At 43.4% G+C, this 19,118-nt stretch overlaps 1 long non-coding RNA gene across 1 annotated transcript in view; it reads right to left on the reverse strand.

The window, feature by feature from the left end:
- Positions 1–4,647: 4,647 nt before the first annotated feature.
- Positions 4,648–19,118, reverse strand: part of LOC130541581 (uncharacterized) — a 29,851-nt gene continuing 15,380 nt past the window's right edge. The window contains exons 3-4 of the long non-coding RNA XR_008955647.2: positions 8,795–8,885; positions 4,648–5,118 (exon numbers count right to left, since the gene is read on the reverse strand). This is a non-coding gene — a long non-coding RNA (uncharacterized LOC130541581). The remainder of the gene's footprint in view (positions 5,119–8,794; positions 8,886–19,118) is intronic.

Raw genomic sequence — 19,118 nt, forward strand, 5'->3', positions numbered from 1 at the left:
TGCTATATAGAGAAAAACAAACAAAAAATCGTAGTCCTTATTACTCTGACACTACCTCCCTTTGCACTTTCCGACACTTCTTTCCAAATGCTTCCTAAACATGCATTTGGAAACATAGTTTGCTACCATCATCTATATAAGTTTACATCCTGTTTTTGAAATGTGCTATATCATAGTTATTCTCCTTATTGCTTTATGTCTTTTTGACTATCCTTCTAATGACTATAGAATACTCCACTGAGTAGCTATATAATCATTTACTTAACCATTACTGGACTTCCAGGTTGTTTTCAAATTTTTACTATTATAATAACTCTGCAATGAATATCTTCCTGAACATAGCTTTTATTTGTTTGATTGTCTTGGGATTATTTCTTTAGGAGTTCCCCAGGAGGATTCACATAGAAAAAGACTGTAATAATTTAGAACCAAGTCTTAAAAAAGGAAAATTCTGGATGGATATGGATACACTTATGGTCCATAAGTGTATTTCTTGTTTAGTGGGAAGGAAACAAAGTGGTTATTTTAAACACACACAAAAAATACTGCTCTGAATTAACAAGCAGGGGAGAGGGGACCATTGGGCAAGGCCTGAGATACTATTTTGTTAGGGAAACATCTGGCTTCTCTGATCCCTATGGAACAAAGAAGTTGCAACAAAAATAACTAAATTATTTCATATAACAAATTAGCAGAACACATTTTAGTCTTCTCCAGTGGGTGAGGAAGTCAAGGAGCCTTGGAATGGAAAGAAGAGAGGTAGGTAGGAAGAGGATTCTCTGCGTTCAAAGAAAGAGGAGGCTTGTCAACTTGCCAAAGAGAGGGAAACCAGGAAGAAATGCCTGGAGGGTTACAGATAGGCTAGGCACTTTTGCATAGAGATGTCTTCATTTGTTTTCAAGTTGCTGCCTATTCTATACCATGATGTGACCGCTTTGGTCCCAAGACTTTAGGGAAAGGTAACTATTCATAAGAGCTTGTGTTAGTGCAACCTCGGGAATAAAGCCTAGAGACTGGTCCTTGGACATGGGGGATGGAGAATAGAGCAGCTGCAGGAAGGAAGAGGCAGAGTTTACTGGACACAGAAGTCAGGGTGAGAGACAAAGAACACCAGGAGGTTCCTGAGAATTCTTACAGATACTGGGGAAATGCTAAACCTACCCCATTACAGTATGTGGTAGGGGGGCTCAGATTTATATGGATGTTGAATGAAATAAGAACTCAACAGGTCAGTTCACCTCGATCCCCAGAAAGAAGACTCCATAGTTAAAATTACATGATTAGCTAAGGCCTAGATGTCCTGAACCCACAAATTAGACTCTTGGATTGAAAGTAAAATGTGAGGGCCGAGAGCAGTGGCTCACGCCTGTAATCCCAGCACTTTGGGAGGCTGAGGTGGGTGGATCACGAGGTCAGGAGTTCAAGACCAGCCTGGCCAAGATGGTAAAACCCTGCCTCTACTAAAAAAAAAAAAAAATTAGCTGGGCATGGTGGCACGCACCTGTAATACCAGCTACTCAGGAGGCTGAGGCAGAGAATTGCTTAAACCCAGGAGGCAGAGGTTGCAGTGAGCTGAGATTGCGTCACTGCACTTCAGCCTGGGTGACAGAGCGAGACTGCATCTAAAAAAAAAAAAATAAGGAAAATGTTAACCAGCCATCCCATAAACCCTAGAACTGATATTTCAAAAGCTAAGTCAGTATGTTGTTTTTCTGGTGCGTGCCTGAATTCGACTTCTGTATGGCTGATGTATTTACTTTTTAAAAATCTGTATTTTTGTTTTTATAAAAGGCATGCAGACCTTGCTTCCATGAGTCATCTACCTGTAACTAGTGGACAGAGTTGGCTGTCATGCCCCTGGAAAGGCTGCTCCTGCTCTCAAGGAAGCTTGATGAGCAGATGCCAAGTAAATGAGAAGTGGAGTCTGCTCTCAGAGTTGACAGCCCCAGTTGAGGATTTGATGTGTAAAATGATTGTTGTGAGTCCTCAACTATTTGTCTTTGCAAGCCAACAGAATGCTCTGTCACAGGGGGAACATCAGGAAGTCCCCTCATATTAGTCAAGATCATAGACAGCAACTGAGAGCAACTCCTAAAGCAGCTGGCATGCATTCCAGAGATGAGAAGTGTTGGGCTAGGGAGATGTGTTTTATGGCTCTGCTACCATACTTCTCAAGGACATGTACTGTTTTACAGTGGTAAGAGGGCTTTGCAATGTGTTAAGCAAGATACCATGAAATGTGTATGTGAATCATTGTTAATATATGGCAAATACAGGGGAAGTCCATAACGTGGTCCCAATAGTAGAGATTGCCTAAGGGTCAGTAACAAAGGGAAAGAGAATATTTACGTAGTTTAGACCCACCAAGGCACATGAGAAGGTAGCAGTCACTTGAACAAAGTTCAGGCTCTGCCAGAAAAAAATTGGGAGATCTGGGATTCCAGACTATTTATAGGATGAGATATATATATAAAAGTTACACTCACAAAGTACCTAGTATGTGGTAGACACTGTACTAGGTACTTAAATATTATTTTAAAATATACAATTATATATAAGGATGTATTGTAATTCTAAAAATGCAAGTCATTCAAGTTCCCGCGTTAGTAAATTACAAATTTGAACTCAATTCTCTCTGAATCCAAAGCTCATGCTTTTTCTATTATATTAATTTTCAACCTTTTTGGGTCATTGGCCCCTTTGAGAGCTTGATAAAAGCCATTGGAAAAAAATGCATGTTATCATAAAAATGCAAACGTGCACATAGATGTAAAACTTATATAGAATTTCAGGGTGTTCACAGACCTCCCGAGGGCCTCAGTTTATTATCCTGTGTTACACATACCACAATGCCAAGGAAGGTTGACCGCGTTAACCAAGTGTTCTCACAGGTCTTGCAGCCAGATCTGTGTGGAGAAGTATTTTCTTTAATTCAATCGTTAAGTTTCCAGGCCTAGCAAACTCACTTCTTGAAAGTAAGTCTTTTTCACTTGATTAAAAAGAACCCTGTTTTCATTGCTTGCATTCAATAGAAGACTTTTTTTTTTTTTTTTTGTGAGATGGAGTCTCGCTCTGTCACCCAGGCTGGAGTGCAGTGGTGCAATCTCGGCTCACTGCAACCTCCGCCTCCTAGGTTCAAATGATGCTCCTGCCTCAGCTTCCCAAGTAGCTGGGATTATAGGCACCTGCCACCACTCCCAGCCAATTTTTATATTTTTGGTAGAGACGGGTTTTCACCACGTTGGCCAGGCTGGTCTCAAACCCCTGACCTCATGATCCGCCCACCTCGGCCTCCCAAAGTGCTGGGATTATAGGCGTGAGCCACCAAGCCCGGCCCAATAGAAGACATTTTAGGCAGGCTTATGCTGTCCACAGAGGCACTCAGCCACGGTTTTCCTTACAGGGAATATCATATGTTTCAATTGGGGTTTACTCGAATCTTAATCTTGTCCAGACAGACACACCTCCCAATTTAGGATCTTCCTTTCTGCCTCTCATCAGCTCTACCTTGGTTCCTTTATTTTGCAAGCTCCTCTGCAACCACCCTCTGTCACTCTTTGTGTCTAAAAGACAAAATGTGTCTAAAATCTAGGTAAGTGGAGGTCTTTTATAAAGCATTTGATTTAAAATGCAATATGCAATTTTTCTTTTTCTTTTTTTTTCTTGAGACTGAGTCTCACTCTCTTGCCCAGGCTGGAGTGCAGTGGCGCCACCTCTGCTCACTGCAACCTCTGTCTCCTGGAGTCAAACAATTCTGCCTCAGCCTACCGAGTAGCTGAGATTACAGGCACCCACCATCATGCCCTGCTCATTTTTTCTATTTTTAGTAGAGACAGGGTTTCGCCATGTTGGCCAGGCTGGTCTCGAACTCCTGACCTCAGGTGATCCGTCCGCTTCAGCCTCCCAAAGTGCTGGGATTACAGGTGTGAGCCATCGCGTCCAGCCTAAAATGCAATTTTCTTACATGAAACCAAAATACATTAAAAACTGTGTTATGCCAGGCGCGGTGGCTCACACCTGTAATCCCAGCACTTTGGGAGACTGAAGTGGGTGGATCACCTAAGGTCAGGAGTTCGAGACCAGCCTGGCCAACATGGTCAAACCCCTGTAATCCCAGCTACTGGGGAGGCTGAGGCAGGGAGAATTGCTTGAACCAGGGAGGCAGAGGTTGCTGTGAGACAAGATCGCGCCACTGTACTCCAGCCTGGGGGACAAAGTGAGATTCCGTCTAAAAAAAAATTGTGTTACAATTAAAATGCAGCATAGAACTTAGAAATAATATATAGTTTTCTTCTAGATGCCAATGACTCCAAAAGGTATTTTAAAAATTTCTATTTGGAAGCTTACAATATAATAATCTAGGTAAATGATTTATAATTGTTGGTACGCATACTGTTGTTAAACAACAACAACAAAAATCTGGCCATTATAGAATGCTCGAGAAATTACAAACATACACAAAGAAGAAAACAAAAATAATCTTCATCCCACCACCCTGAGATAATCCTTGTAAGTTTTGTGAATAGGATATTCACTGATCTTCTCCGTGTGTGTGTGTGTGTGTGTGTGTGTGTGTGCACGTGTGCATGCACACAAAATTGAAATGATTTTAACATGGAGGGCACTTGCATACATTCTCAAAACAAACTGTTTTCATATTTATTGACTTTTTCTTTAAGATACAGATAAAACTATAATAATACTAAAAATACTAAATACTACTACTAATAACTACAGTATTAGGTTAGATACTTTAACATGCCCATAAAAATGATGGTATTAGACCTGGATAGAAAGGCTTTTTCTTTAATTAAAACAATGTAAAAGTGATAACTCCTCAATACTGTTTTGACAATGTTTTTCTCTATTTAAGTCATATGACCACACACCCTGGGGGTTTGGAAGAAAACATAAATTTTATGAGAGTCGGGTCACAACGAAAACAAACAAAGAATTCAAGAATAATCTGTCGAGTTTCACACAGTCATGCTTACAACTTCACAGCAAACCTTTGGGATTAAATTGTGACATTTCCAGGCTGAGGATCCAGAGCTGGAAACCCTCCTCCTGTTTTATTTCACTGACGTTTGAAGAATGTTGGTGGTCTCGTAAGAGAACCTAAAGAGAGGGAGGAAATAGTCAACATTAGGGAATAATCTAGGGAAAGGAAAATATGATTTCCTTTCTTCTACCAGAAAGTATAGCTGATCAGCCAAGATTAGGTTTTCTTTGTGCAAGGCCGTTTCCTGGGGTGCAGAAAGAAAATATTAAAACTCTTCATTAAAAAAATTATAGCTTCTATATATGTACAGTTCTATATACTTTACAATATATGTTAATATAGTAGGGCATTATACATATTTTATAAACTAACAGGTATATGTATATGGGGAGCTAACTGAACTCATATTCGTGTATATTTGGGGATATGTATACTCAAAAGCCTTTTCAGGAGAGGAGTGCACCATCCAAACACATCGCCGCTTATCTTCCCTCAAAATCATTTCTTTATTGGAGTCTTGCAAGGGATTTTATTACATGGCGGAGAATCACATCCTCACTGGAAAATGCTCTGAAATTGCTTTTTATATGTGTCTTTTTGACAACTGAACTAATTATTGAATGGAGTCGGTAGAGGAAGAGGGCCTGTGGCCCCCGCCCTTTCTCCAGGCCAAGTGAGAACAGATTCCTTCACTAGTTCAGCATTGATCAAGGCCATTCTACATGAGCACCATTGAGTACTGTGAGGGAAACAGAGATGACTAAGACATGGTTCCAGTGATAATCAATAATTGAAGGAAAAGTGAAACTCTATACTGGAAATATGGGCTGGGTGCTGGGGAAGTGCTGAGGAGGGAGCACTTAGTTCACACTGGAACTGTCAGGGAGGTTTCCAAACGGGAGATTTCCGTGGGCAATCTGGAGAGCTGGCAGCCCTGGATAAGGAACCAAATAGAGCTATGGAGGTGTGGGAAGTATTTAGTCTGTTGGAAAAAGCAAATTGTTCAAACAGGTGGGATCCCAGGCTATTTAGAGTAACAGAAAGAGCCATAGATGGGACTGGAAAGGAGATTATGGAGGTTCTTGAACATTGTGCTAAAGAGTCCAAATAGTAGCTCTGTAAGATGGTTAGCATCATCCTCATTTAAAAAAAAAAAAATTTTTTTTAGATGGGGTTGCACTCTCTTGCCTAGGCGGGAGTGCAGTGGTGCAATCATGGCTTCCTGTAGCCTCAAACTCCTGGGCTCAAGGCATCCTCCTGCCTCAGCCTCCCGAGTAGCTGGGACTAAAGGTGAATGCCACCATGCCTGCCTAGCATCCCCATGTCTACACATGAAAAAACTGAGGCTCAGAGAAGCTCAAAGTCACAATGCAGGTATACCGCAGAGCTGGCCTCAAATCCAACATTCTTTCCACTTTTAATTTATAACAGAAGTATAAAAACAAAGATGCAATATAAAATGCTTTTGTGCATTATTGGTTAATTGTCATGTGCATTTAGAAGAGGTAAGCTGAACCAACTAATAAGACTTTATAGCTGTATTATCAGTCCTTTTAAATTAATATATTTGAAAATCTGCTATAGTGCCCACAATTGCAGCTATTAAAGAGTTAATGACAGACACTGAAACCAGCGTGGCCTTCACGTGCCTGGTGTCTGAAGCAGTACCCGAACCATAGCAGGTGCTCCATGAATGCAAAGGAAATAAAACCGATTCCATTTTTATTTTAAAGTCAATTAAATTTGAATTCAATCAAGAAAGTTGATTAGAAGATGCATGCACACAAATACATTTGAAATGAATTTATGTCTGTTAATTGTGGATTTGAGATTTTATTTATGAAAACTAGGGTCTTTGAATTTCCACTTGATATCTACCTAATTTTTGTATTATTGAGAGAGTCCATTGGTGGAAAGTACCCAGGGTTAGGAGCTAGATTTAGGTTTGAATCTTTTTTTTTTTTTTTTTTTTTTTGAGACAGAGTCTCGCTCTGTTTCCCAGGTTAGTAAGCAGTGGCACGATCTCGGCTCACTGCAACCTCCATCTCCCGAGTTCAAGCGATTCTCCTACCTCAGTCTCCCAAGTAGCTGGGATTACAAGAGTGCACCACCACACATGGCTAATTTTTGTATTTTTAGTAGAGATGAGGTTTCACTATGTTGGCCAGGCTGGTCTCAAACTCCTGACCTCAAGTGATCTGTCTGCCTTGGACTTCCAAAGTGAGCCACCAGGCCCAGAAATATTCAGGTTTGGATCTTGACTCTACACTTGTTTAAACCTTGGATAAATCTTGATTTAACCTTGGATAACTTCCCTAAGTTTCCATTTCCTCATCTGTAACATGGGAATAGTAACACCCCTTTGCAGGATCATTGGAAGTATTAGAAATAAACTCCACATAAAGTCCGTATGTATAAAGATATGTAAAGATGCACAGGTATGCTACATACAAAGTCACGTAGTAGGTACACAATAAATTGTGGTCATCATTGTTATTTTCTATTTTAATTTTTTAAAACTCTGTTACACTTCAGACAGATAGTCATTTTGTTGGCTAGCCTTTCTAGCTCATGAAACCTGTGACTATGTTCTATAGCCATATAATTTCCTCAAGCTTTGAACATTAAAATTAAATACAGAATAATCCTGCAGATATGGATAACTTCAGCTCAGCTGTTTCCTATCTGTGAAAATATCACAATTTATTTAATAACTGATGTCAGAATAGGTTTCAAGCAACCTATAGAATAGTAATGAAGCTGGGTTTAAACAAATGTGTCTGTTTATATTTAATTCCCTCCACTTTCTGATAGAATGAACAGTTTTATTAGAAAATAATCAGTGTGTGGATCTCTTTTCTACACACTGTTTCCACCTTAACTACCTAGACCCTCTTAATCTCCGTGATTCTCATTGAATTGGGTTCTTAACAGATAACAATGAATTTTAAGTACAGTGGGTACCGCATTCTTCATTCTGTGGGGTAACTGATTTGATGGAACAATAGATTTTGAGTTCCAATCTGGGGCAGAGTGCAGAATTTACAGAAAAAAATAGATAACTCGGCAAAATAAACAATATCTTTCGAGGACTTATCATTCCCTCTCCAGAAAGGGCTGGCAGAGTCATTCTTTTGCTATGTATCTTATTTTGTTAGAGACATAAATCTCAGTTATAAAATCAGTTGAGGCCGGGCACGGTGGCTCACATCTGTAATCCCAGCACTTTGGGAGGCCAAGGCAGGCAGATCACTAGGTCAAGAGATCAAGACCATCCTGTCCAACATGGTGAAACTCCCGTCTCTACTAAAAATACAAAACTTAGCTGGGCATGGTGGCGGGTGCCTGTAGTCCCAGCTACTCAGGAGGCTGAGGCAGGAGAATCACTTGAACCCAGGAGGCGGAGCTTGCAGTGAGCCAAGATTGCACCATTGCACTCTAGCCTGGGCGACAGAGTGAGACTCCGCCTCAAAAAAAAAAAAAAAAAATCATTTGAGGACTGTGTTATGCAACTTTATAAACCACATGCTTGAGAGCTTCACAAAGTTTCCCTACAGTCAGAGAATCCTACTCATCCCCCTTCGCTCAGGAATTTTTCATTAGAGGCTTGAGGCATGTGAGTTAATAGGGTTCATGATCCCCATTCTGTTTTTCCTCTAAGCAGGTCTCCTAAGAGCATTAATTTGCGCATTCTATTTCAATAGAGACTTTAACACAAAAAAAGGTCAAATTATTACCCACATAATTTTTGTCACTTATTAGAAAAGTCTCAGTTGTCAAGTCCCTTTTCACCTGAGAAGTTCATGTGAGATGAGTTCCAACTTCTTTGCAGTGATCCGTGCTGATATTCAGCATTCTGGAAATTCTGCATGCAAATCTCAACCTGTAGGTGAAAGTTACCTTTTAACCTTCAACTCCCCCTTCAATAAAGACAATTTTCAACCTTTCTGGTAACAGACATTAGTTAAATTCTAACAGTCTAATTTTTTTGTTGTTTGTTTTTGTATCAGCCATACAACATCCCCAAATGGTTTGCTTTTCTAATAAAAATGAATTTTTTTTCTTGGCTGGGTTTTTTTTTTTTCTCTCTCTCTCTCTCTTTTCTATGTTGCTCAGGCTGGTCATGAACTCCTGGCCTCAAGTGATTCCCCTGCTTTCCAAAGTGCTGGTATTACAGGCATGAGCCACCATGCCCAGCCTTAAAAAAGAAATTTTTAAAATGCAAATATTCCCTACTGTCATGGGCTTCTATTTGAAGGCAAGAGTCCAAAGGTCTTTACAGAGGGTCTCCTGCAGTTTGCTGGACCGCAGGCAGTCACTATGGAGGAAGAATAGGGTGGGAGGACTCAAGGTATCCCCACCGGCCCCTCTTTCCTGCCCAGTGGAGCCGACAATCCTAGGTCAAACTGTGGGTCCCGCAAAATTCTACAGAAAACCCTGATTAGAGGCCTAAAGAATAAATCCACTGGTTTACAAGAGGCTTTCCCTGACCTCATAGGGTGATTTAGAGGGGGCCTAGAGATGTCATTCACATTTAAAGAAAAAACGCAACTTGAGTCTTGTAGCTTGAGTCTCAGGCTGGACTGCACTTATTCAAGTGCCCTCTTGTTCCTTCTCATCATGGTCTCCTAAGATGCCAGGTGTGGGCCTCCAGCTATTTGGTCCAATACTTAGCAAGAGTGATTGTCTGTATCCTCTTAGTGGTACCCTCTGTGCTGCTTGGGTCTGAAGTTGGAAGGGTGATACTGAGGCAAAACCCCAGAGCAGCTTGTTGACTTTGTTTCCACTGGCTTCTCCTCGTGTTTTGGTTGACTTGGTCAACGTGGTTCCTCCCAGCATTCAAGACTCCATATAGAGCACCATTCAAAACCTGTTCTGTCTTCAGGGAACTTTTATTGCAGGTGGTTTTCTACTGAGGGAGAAGGTAGGAGAAGTGTTCAGATGCTCTAAAAATTCAAGTTCCCCAAAAGCAAAGGATCTTGCCACATCATGACTTTTTCCTAATGAGCCTCTCTTTGCAGGGGAAAGAGTAGTTCTGATTGAAAGGCAAAATCTCTCCCTTCCAAGAAGGAAGCCTCCTCAAATCAGATCATTTTACTTCTCTGCTAGACACCTTCTCATCCTTTCACATCTTAGTAAAAACCAGTGATTAAAATGGTGCTGTCTCTGCATGATAGGGTCTTTTGGCACCTCTCAGGCCTCATGCCTCCTCCTTCTTTCTGACCCCATTCCAGCCTCAGTGGCCTCCTCACGTTCCCTCCAGCATGGCCAGCACACCCCTGCCTCTGGTCTTTGCACATGCTGTGCCCCCTGCCTGAAATGCTGTTCTGCACATCTCTGCAGAGCTCTTTCCATGGCATCTTCCAGTCTTCACTCAACTGCCACCCTCCCAAGTGACACCTTCCCTGACCATCCCATCTAAAATTACACATATAACTCCCATCCTCCCCTAGCACTCTTTCCATCCTCTTCTGTGCTTTAGATTTATTCTTAGCACCCATAACTGTCTAACGTACTATTGTTCAAGCAAGATAAACAGGAGGCCATTTACCGGAGCCTGTCTTCGTACTTTGTGTTCCTATGTAACAACCGCCCCCCCCAACTAACTTAGTATGTAAACCAGCTGAAACATAAGTGAATAGTATATACATATATATATATACATATATATATATATAGTAACAAATAGCCAAGTTTCAGCCAATCACAAGCAGCCAACTCATCACACCATGTCCAAATAAGGCAAACACCTAGCTGTAGCCAACCAGGTGATTGCTCTGCTCTGCTTCTGAGTTCAGCTCCTGCTGCTGGGCTGAGCTGTCTGAACTTCTGGCGAGGGCTGCCTAACTTAGGAATCCTTCTTTGCTCAAATAAACTCTTAAATTTATTTGAGAGACAAACTCTGTCTAAAAGTTTTTTTTAACACTATGTAGTTTGAAAGTGTATATCATTATCTGTTGGGTTTTTTTTTTTTTTTGAGATGGAGTCTCACTCTGTTGCCCAGCTGGAGTGCAGTGGCGCGATATTGGCTCACTACAACCTCTGCCTCCAGGGATCAAGCAATTCTCCTGCCTCAGCCTCCTGAGTAGCTGAGATTACAGGTGCCTGCCACCACGCCCAGCTAATTTTTGTATTTTTAGTGGAGACAAGATTTCACCATGTTGGCCAGGCTGGTCTCGAACTCCTGACCTCAAGTGATCCACCCGCCTCGGCCTCCCAAAGTGCTTGGATTACAGGTATAAGCCACCACACCCAGCCTACCTGTTGGCCTTTAAAAATGAAAGCACCACAAGGGAAGGGATTGACATCCTATTTGTTCATTCCTGTATCTGCAGCACTTAGAATGGTGTGTGGCCGGCACATAGTAGGTGTTCAATGAACATGGGGTGAACAATGAATGCCTGAACAAAGAATAAAGTGAGGACCATTTGTGGCTTTATTTTTTTATTTTTTATTTTTTTGAGACGGAGTCTCGCTCTGTCACCCACGCTGGAGTGCAGTGGCACAATCTCAGCTCACTGCAACCTCTGCCTCCCAGGTTCAAGTAATTCTTCCACTTAAGCCTCCCGAGTAGCTGGGACTACAGGTGCCACCACCACGCCCAGCTAACTTTGTATTTTTAGTACAGACAGGTTTTCACCATGTTGCCCCGTCTGGTCTCAAACTTTTGACCTCGAGTGATCTTCCCACCTTGGCCTCCCAAAGTGCTGGGATTCTAGGCATGAGCCACCACGCCTAGCCTATGGCCATTCTTGACTATCCTCAGCCAAGGGCACCCAGCTCATGCTTTCCCAAGGGCCACATGGTTCTCGCAGCACCCCGCAGAAGATCAGAGGTGCTGCCCAGACTCTGGTTGTGCTCCTGAGAAACTGAGTCTTCTGCATCCTCTTATCATTGGCGATTGACCTGGCTGGAGATGCAAACTATGTTCCTTGGTTTTTTGTATGCATAAACTGAATGTTTGAAGCCTCACCTTCCTTTGGATACAGATGAAATCATATTTAATGAAATATAAATAATAATAACTCTCAGCCCCCCTCCACTCCGCATTAATTGCAGGAACTCTACACATCCCCCCCGCCCCAGCTTTCTGTTCACGTTCTTCCATGCCAAACTCGCTAAGGCCCTTGTCAGTGCCCCTGAGAAAGGTCCCCACTATGCCTAGCCCCTGAACCACTGGGAGTCTCTGCCCAGCACCAGAGCTCCTTCATGGGCTCTAAAGGCGCGAGGGGAGGAAAGCAGCCAGCTGTTTCTGCTAGTGATACCGGAGCGGGGCAGGGAAATGCTGGGTAGAGAAAGGCGGGGTCCCTGGCTAGGGCTCCACCCTCGGGCCTATACTCACGGACCTATGTGAGAACAGGCATTTCTGTTTTCCCGCCTAAATGTTGCATTTTCCAACACCACCCTGGCCCGCCATACCCCCTATCCTATGCCTGTAAAAACCCCGAAACCCTAGAGGGGACAAACACAAGCAGCTGGACGTTGAGAGGAACACACCAGCAGAAGACACCGGCAGAAGAACACACTGACAGACACCAGCAGACGCCCGCAGGTCATCTACCGCGGGACGACGCAAAGTTCAGCCGAGGGCAGTCAGGGGAGAGCTGTGCCGCCCGACTCCAAGGGAAAACCACCTTCTCACTCCACACCCCTTCTGGCTCCCCATCCATCTGCAGAGAGCTACTTCCACCACTCAACAAAACCTTGCTCTCAGCCGGGCGCGGTGACTCACGCCTATAATCCCAGCACTTTGGGAGGCCGAGGCGGGCGGATCACGAGGTCAAGAAATCGAGACCTTCCTGGCCAACATAGTGAAACCCCGTCTCTCCTAAAAATACATAAATTAGCTGGGCGTGGTGGCGGGCGCCTGTAGACCCAGCTACTCAGGAGGCTGAGGCACGAGAATCGCTTGAACACGGGAGGCGGAGGTTGCAGTGAGCCGAGATCGCACCACTGCACTCCAGCCTGGCCACAAAGCGAGACACTCCGTCTCAAAAACAAACAAACAAACAAAAACTTTGCACTCGTTCTCCAAGCTCACGTGTGATCCGATTTTTCTGGTACACCAAGGCAAGAATCCCGGGATGCAGCAAACCCTCTTTCCTTGCTGTAAGGCAGAGGGTGTAATTAAGCTGATTAACACAAGCCGCCTACAGATGGCAAATCTAAAACAGCACCCGGTAACACACGCCCACTGGGGCTTCAAGAGCTGTAAACATTCACCCCTAGACACTGCCATGGGGTCAGAGCCCATGCTCCCCACGACCTGCCTGTCTGCCTGCTCCCCTAGGGGTTTTGAGCAGCGGAGCACCTGAGCCGCAGCCCCATCACACGCCCGGAGATGGGGACAAGGGAACTTTTCTCGTTTCACTTGGACTCACAAAGTCTTTAGGTGACCACAACTACTTTTGGTCCTGGGCCTGCACTTTCCAATTACACAGTTTATAGGCAAACCCTCAAGCTGGTGGGAGAGTAGAGAACTTGCATTCTCTTCTTGCTCCCCTCTTCCCCTTCTCCTTCTAGGCGTTCATGCAAAATAATACCCTTTGACTCCTGCACCCGACACAGATGTTTCTGGAGTTGTCGTCCATGTGCCAGAAGTTCCTAGTCTCTGACCTTATAGGACATCTTGCAATTCATTCTCATTCTATTTAGAGGATCCCTTCATATGCTAGTCCATTCTTGGTTTCTGGCTCCTAAGTTCACTCATTGTTTATCAGGGGGCAATTCTTATTCACCCCTTACTTACTCCTTGGGAGAGTAAGAATTGCCTTCTGGAAACACAACACCAATTCTCTCAAGGCTTTCTAGGAAAATCTGCTATAGATTTCTGTATATAAACCCACTTCTTTCTTTCTTTACTCATAAGCTCACTGATGGAGCATAAACCAGCCCACCCCTACTGGAGTTAAGGTCACTTCCTTCTTGGAAAATCAATATTTTTCTTGTATATCACAAATTAAGAGTTTCCTCGTAGAGAAAAAAATTATCCTAAAGCCTAAAGTCATCCTGCTTTACTTTTTTTTTTTTTTTTTTTTTTGAGATGGAGTCTCACTCTGCTCACTCTGTTGCCCAGGCTGGAGTGCAGTGGAGCGATCTTGGCTCACTACAACCTCTGCCTCCTGGGTTCAAGCAATTCTCCTGCCTCAGCTTCCCAAGTAGCTGGGACTACAGGCGTGCACCACCACACCCAGCTAATTTTTGTATCTTTTTAGCAGAGACAGGGTTTCACTATGTGTTGGCCAGGCTGGTCTCGAACTCCTGACCTTCGGTAATCTGCTCACCTTGGCCTCCCAAAGTGCTGGGATTACAGGCATGAGCCACCATGCCCCACCCTGCTTTACTCTTAAGATCTCAAATTATGACCTTTCCATATTCCTTCCATCCATTTTAGTCCCCTCCCCACACCCTCATCATAAACCTTCCATTTGTGACACTCTCTGATTGGAAAAATATGAATGTTAACAAAATAATGTCCCGCCTTCAAAAGGGAATGTGTTGTGTTCAGCATCCTTTAATGATCTGGTTGTAGCTTGAAGATGCCTATTAGATGTAAGCAATAGAAGTAGGAGATAATGTTGTGGGAAGTGACCAATGTTTGGTGCCCACCTTAGAATCATGAAAGAGAGTAGTTCCTGTTCTAATTCCTGAGCAGTGAGCTACACATAGCTGTTTCTAAGGGTAAGAGGTCTTGACGCCGCTCCTCCCTACAACCTGCCTCACTGTGCACCGTGCATACTGAGTCTCCTGGTCCTTTGCACATTGCTTTGCACACTTATCCTGCTTTGCCGTAGCTTTAGGACAAACAAGTTTGCTGAAGCTTCCAACGTGTACTTCTCTTTGAAAATGGCTCAAAGCTGAAAAAACATTAAGGATCAACTGTTCTCAGAGGAAGAAAAAGAAAAATATGCAGGGTTTGTCACTGCCAGGAAAAGTGTTCCTAAACTTTCACCCAGAATTATATACTGTGCTTTCATAAAGGCTGTTCCTAAACAGCTCCGGCTGGTTCTCACACAGCAACAAGACAGCCTGTCATTGAGACGGCAGACCACTTCTAAACCCCTTCTCCAGGAACCTGCAGGCTGCAGGCCAGTTCCAGTTAAAGCCCTTTACTAGGTAGTGGCCTGGTCTGCTGCTTCCAGGCTCAATTCAAAGTCCATAACTTTTAGAAATAAATGTTTCTTGTGGAAAGGGTTGGTGTCTTAAGGTTGCTGCTTCCAGAATCTGTTTTTACTGAAAATGTGAACTGTTTTTATTATCAAATGTCTTTAAAGCCTTGTGACCTGAAACAAAGTATCACAAAGGTTTGAATGTTATAAATTGAAAAACAGAAAACGGGCATACTTCAGCATTTTAACACATGAAAATGTCAATCTGTAGTTAAGGCTCAAATTTTCAATAGCTTCAGTGGCTGACACAGATTCTACTTGGAATCGCTGCTGATTTATTTATCCTGGAATAAATGCAATGCCATTATATCTTGGTGACAACAGAAACAAGCTTTGGCCAGGTCTGTGCATAGTTTAGGGATGAAGAAAATAAGTTTTGAAAGGCAATGGGCATTGCTGATTATAGATTTTTATTAGGAACAGATGTGGGGCTCTGGTTTTTAGTGGTAGACAGACTGTTATTGAAACAAGTCAGCTGACTAAAAACCATAATATCTTCTTTTTTAGGAAAGAAAAATATTAACAGATTGAATTCATAATCTTTTTCTTTTTTGTTTGTTTGTTTGTTTGAGAGGGAGTTTTGCTCTTGTTGCCCAGGTTGGAGGGCAATGGCGCAATCTCGGCTCACCACAACCTCCGCCTCCCGGGTTCAAGTGATTCCCCTGCCTCAGCCTCCTGAGTAGCTGGGATTACAGGCACCTGCCACCATGCCTGGCAAATTTTTCTGTTTTTAGTAGAGACAGTTTCACCACGTTGGCCAGGCTGGTCTCGAACTCCTGACCTCAGGTGATCCACCTGCCTCGGCCTTCCAAAGTACTGGGATTACAAGCATAAGCCACCATGCACGGCCCATAATCTTTTTAAGTGATCACCCACTCCAGGCTATAACATATCTCCAGGCTAAAGCTGAGGTTTAGGAAGTAATTATAACAACCTCTTTTACCACCATGCTTAAGCTTCAGATCTCTCCACTTTAAATTTGTTTATGGCTGTCCCCTTTGGACAGTTTTCTCCTCTTAGGGTGTATTGATTCTAATGCCAAGTTATATACTGTGTGATCATTTTATGTATTCCAGGGCTGTCATTTTTCTTTCTTTAAGGAAAGTGTAAACATTTTGGGTCACTTGCTGCCCTATTTTGGGATGGGTCAGCTAAAGGGGAGATTTTAGACATTGTGGATCATTTCCATTTCTCTCTGACATCCACCTTTGCTCCCAGCCATTTACTGAGATCCCTCCATTTAAGGATACTCCCTGGAAATTTCAAATGACACTTCTAATCATAGACCATTGGCCACAAGTTGGCATATTCACATGTGGCATATTCACTTGTGAATGGCCACAAGTGGCATATTCACATGCCCACACCTAGCTTCAGAGGAGGCTGGGAATTGGAGTTATTCCAATCCAGAATGGTGCTCATATCAAGCAGCCATGTGGCCAGTTAAAGAATCAGGGCTTCACTTTCTAGAAGAAGGGAATTGGGTAGTGGGAACATTGGTGGTCTGTAACACAGGCTTGTACCAAATTACTCTCTTATCAACAGAATACGGCAGCTCCTTCTCCTCCATGTTTTCATTTAAATTTGATGTTGTCAGACACTTCGATTTTTGTCAATCTGATGGACACTCATTCATTTTTTTTTTAAAAAAAAGGTATATATCCATACCCTGCTTTCATTCTCTTTGCCTCATAGATAACCATTCTACTGTATTTTAATATATCTTTGTGAATATTGTGCGTACTGTACTTTTTTTGGTATGCATCCATTTTTTAATTATTTCATAAAATGATCGATTCTACATCTTTTTTCAATAAGCACTGTGTTTTTAGCTTCCATCCGTGTTGCTATTTGTGCATCTACACTTTTGCAGCTGATCACTAAGTAACACTCTGTGACATTCACCCACGCATTTTACTTTCCCAGTGATGGATGCTTAAGTTGCCTCACTCCCTGACATCCCTTATGCCTTACAGCAAGCCCGTGTGATAAGTCTTATCATTCCAATTTTACAAATGAGAAAACTGAGGTTCAGAGGGGTTAAAGTATTTGCCCCAGGTTCCATTGTTAGGAAGAGGGAAAGAGAGCCAGGAGAAATCCCCTCGTTAGTTGTTGAAGAGGTGATGCGTCTCTGGTATGAGATCAGAAGTTCCGGCTAAAGTGGCCGGGTGCGGTGGCTCACACCTGTAATCCCAGCACTTTGGGAGGCCGAGGCGGGCGGATCACGAGGTTAGGAGGTCGAAACCATCCTATCCTGGCTAACACGGCGAAACCCTGTCTCTACTAAAAATACAAAAAATTAGCCGGCCGTGGTGACAGGCGCCTGTGGTCCCAGCTACTCGGGAGGCTGAGGCAGGAGAATGGCGTGAACCCGGGAGGCGAAACTTGCAGTGAGCCAAGATCACGCCACTGCACTCCAGCCTGGGCGACAGAGCAAGACTCCGTCTCAAAAAAAAAAGAAAAGATGTTCCAGCTAAGCTTCCCTGCTCTGCGTGTCTTCTCCATTCGGCTCCAACGATGCCTCCAAGTTAAAAGCAGAAATTCTTTTCTTTGACTTAATGATTCCTTTCTGATCAGAATCCAAATAGATTGTAAGCCTCATTGCGTATTTATGCCTTGTGGTTAAATGAGTTTTCAGCCCCTTTCTGGGGGTGTATAGCTCTTGAGGGTTTAGAGGGCAGTGTATCCTTTGGAACAGAATTCCACTGTGAGTGTATGAAAACCCAAGTAACAGTGGCTTCAACAAATGGCTATTCAGTTATGCAAGTGGTTCCCAAAGCGTGGTCTCCAACCAGTGGCAGCAGCGTCCTCTGGAAATTTGTTAGGAATACAAGGCTCAGGACCCCACCCCAGACCTTCGGAATCAGACACTCTCAGGAAGGGCCCATGAATCTGTGTTTTTATGAGACCCCCAGGTGATCCATGTGCCTACTCGGGTTTGAGAGCTACAGGGTTATCCTCCATAGCAAAAGATCCAGGGTTAGGCAGTCAGGGCTGGCACCATAGTACCAGCAATGCCAATGAGCATCCAGGCTCTTTATGCTCCCCTGCTTTGCCATCTTGAGCATACGGCTTTCATCTCTGGAAGCAAGATGTATTTTATTTTATTTTATTTGTTTGTTTTTTAAGAAGGAGTCTTGCTGTGCCACCCAGGCTGGCATGCAGTGGCCTGATCTCAGCTCACTGCAACCTCTGTCTCCCGGGTTCAAGCGATTCTCCTGCCTCAGCCTCCCGAGTAGCTGGGATTGCAGAAGCGTGCCACCACGCCCGGCTAATTTTTGTATTTTTAGTAGAGACAGGGTTTCACCATGTTGGCCAGGCTGGTCTCAAACTCCTGACCTCAGGTGATCCGCCCACCTCGGCCTCCCAAAGTGCTGGGAGTACAGGCGTGAGCCACCATGGTCGGCTGGAAGATGTATTTTAGATACCTCATCTGCATTCCAGCTAGAAAAAAAAGGGAAAATCCAGGGTGGTGCCTATATCAAGAAATCTTTCCCAGAATCCTCTGCTTATGTCTCCCTGAGAGTAAAAGTCACATAGCCATGCCCAGATGCACAGAGTCTGGATAGGTGAGGATGTGTTAACTGTGCACATTGTCATTGTTCTCTTGCCCCCAGACTGGGACTCTGTTAGTGGGAAGAACAGGGGGATTGATGCCACGTGTAAGCAAATCAGCAGGTTCTATTTGTACTTAAAAGCAGAGATGGGAGAAGCCACATTAGAGCAGTAAATAGTCAGGAGTGGCTTTAACCTGCTTCATAATTTTTCTGGAGGTTGGCCTTAGTGTGAAGATAAGAGATCTGGACTCTTTTCCAGCCTGTACACTTGAAGGAGATTGCTGTTTCACCTGCATGAACAACAGTTGTTTGGATTTGTGGCCAGCAGTTTCCTTTTGTCCTTGGAGATCAGGAGAAGTTCCATAATTCACAGCCACTAAATCTGTAACA

The sequence above is a fragment of the Pan paniscus genome, chromosome 5, assembly GCF_029289425.2.
Source record: "Pan paniscus chromosome 5, NHGRI_mPanPan1-v2.0_pri, whole genome shotgun sequence".
NCBI lineage: Eukaryota > Metazoa > Chordata > Mammalia > Primates > Hominidae > Pan > Pan paniscus.